Source organism: Rhynchophorus ferrugineus, unplaced genomic scaffold (genome assembly GCF_030347505.1).
Source record: "Rhynchophorus ferrugineus isolate W39M unplaced genomic scaffold, kcgeb_rfMv2 rfM2, whole genome shotgun sequence".
NCBI classification, from domain to species: Eukaryota; Metazoa; Arthropoda; class Insecta; order Coleoptera; family Curculionidae; genus Rhynchophorus; species Rhynchophorus ferrugineus.
Window position 1 is genome coordinate 42,225,771 of NW_027472581.1, and position 2,415 is coordinate 42,228,185.

The 2,415-nt window shown below is 31.7% G+C and overlaps 1 non-coding gene across 1 annotated transcript; it reads right to left on the minus strand.

Annotated features, from left to right (window-relative positions):
• Positions 1–257: 257 nt before the first annotated feature.
• TRNAL-AAG (transfer RNA leucine (anticodon AAG)) lies at positions 258–339 on the minus strand. Its single transcript has one exon. It is a non-coding gene; the product is annotated as a tRNA-Leu (tRNA).
• Positions 340–2,415: the final 2,076 nt, after the last annotated feature.

Genomic DNA, 2,415 nt, shown 5'->3' on the forward strand with positions numbered 1-2,415 from the left:
GAAATGTCATTAAAATGCACGTATATTGCTCGGACCAACGTCCCAACATTCATTCTCCCCAAGTAACAGTAAAATAATTAAATTTTACCCTTAACCTTATTAGCTTATACTTTATGTTCTTAATAAAAATAATTAAAACACATTCCCATCTACTATAATTTAAATTTAAATAGTATTTAATAAAAAACTGAAAATTCGCTTTTGTTGTTAAATATATTGATTAATCAACATATTTTCAATTGTAGAACAAAAAATTTTGGCAGCGGTGGGATTCGAACCCACGCCTCCGAAGAGACTGGTGCCTTAAACCAGCGCCTTAGACCGCTCGGCCACGCTACCGATGGAGGTAAGAAAATTATCGAATGTACAATGCCCCCCTTAATTTTCGTTGAGTTAAAAATAACATTTAATTTCGATGAGATAGTTTTAAAATTGAAAGTTAAGGAAAAGCCTATTAATTCCTGTTTAGATATCTGGTTAGTTGTATATACATTTTTGGAATTTGATTATTTTATACTATATTACCATGAGGTGTTTTTTTTTTGGAAAATAAGTCGCATGAAAGTATTTTATGTACGGTTTTTTAATATAATTGGAAGATCAATATTTTTAGTTGTAGTAGTATTTTTAGTTAATTTGCATGAAATACATCACTTGATTAATAGTAATAGCTGTCATTTTAATTGTAAACCATTATTATATAACACTTCATTTACTGTATTTAAATAAAATTAATTTTGTTTAATTTTCAGGACTCCTTTTTATCAAATAGTTATATCTAATCAATATCTGGGTTGTACCTACTATTTAACCTGGGATTTGAACCATGGTTTCCGGCTTAGGCCACTGACTTCTGAGTGACCAACTATCCGTGAAGACATCGGCTGTAACCCAATTTAACTTCTTTAGAGCCTTAACCACTTGAACTAACCTTGTAGAACGATTAATATTATAAGTTTCTGAAGCAACAAGCTAGTCTATTACTTCAGTATGATGTAGTCGACAGTAAGGATGTATCAAATTTTACACATCTATTCCAGGACTACACTGTCATAATAATATGTACTACTTCAGGGAAATATTACGGAAATTATTAGGATTCCTAAACCAGGTATATCGACCAATAATAAAACATTATATCGACCAATATCAACGTTACTAATAATACTCAAATTATTCAACAAGTTGTTCATAAAACGTTCCAAATGAATTATTCAAGAAAAGCGAAGAGGAAACTCATCCCGTCTCACCAAATTGAACACTCATCAATTGATCCAGTATTATTATTGGCTTTAAGTTTTGAGGAAAGAAAAACATTTTTTCAGCTATATTTCTTGATGTGGTACACGAATATGACAAAGTATGGTATTAGGATCTCGAATACAAGTTATCAAATTACCAATGGCATAGCTGAGCTAGATTCTCAAATTGTACATTGCTGATTGTCACTTGACTTATTTATACGCGTATACCACAAAGTAGTGTGCTTGAACAAATATTGCATTTACGTTATATTAGCGATATCTTTAAATATGAAGGAGTAACAATGGCCACATTTGATGATGATATTACCTAACTCGCTACAAGCAGCAACATTATCTGCAATAGTACTGTTGCAATATCTGCAAAGAGCTGTTAATAAGGTTACTGACAATATTCAAAAAGCTAATGGAATCGTGGCAAAGTTACACGATGAGCGTGTCGAGCGATGGAGAAAGTTCTTCATGCAACTTTATAATCATGACCCACCGCAGGGTTTAGCAACTCCGTCAGCAATTGACATCCTACAAAACTTTTACTAAACAAGCCAACAATGGATGAATTTTAGAAAAAAATTAAAAAAGTTCTGAAGTGAAAACCACAGCTTGCTGCTATATGAGATAGAGTTTGCGCATTTCATATAGTGGTTATCCTCTGGAAGTTTAATCAACAGTGTATTAGGTCTAATACATGATTCATACACAAAGTAATCAACCTAATACAAAATTGTATATCCAAGTATTTTACTTTCTTTAGAGTGTATATAAAATTAGATTTAATAATTGCATTTGCCATATCTGCAAAGCATTCGTCAGTACTCATTCTCTCCTCATAGATTACAATTAAACACTCATGCATATTCGGAAGAATTACATACATGTCTATGCACACAAATCTTTTACAATCTACAATACGATTTTTTACAGTTACCATATATCAATCATATAATGATAAGCTTCATTCAGTCACCGTTACTTTTTATAATTATTCAAGTCAGTATCTAAACTGTTAGTTTCCATTCTATTTCACACTTGTTCTGGGTTCCAACTATTATCAATTTCTTCTTCTGTGTGTCTAACGGAGTACATCTATTGTAGGCAATCTTTCCACATAATCAAACATTTCTTGCTTGAATATCCTTCTCCACCTATATGT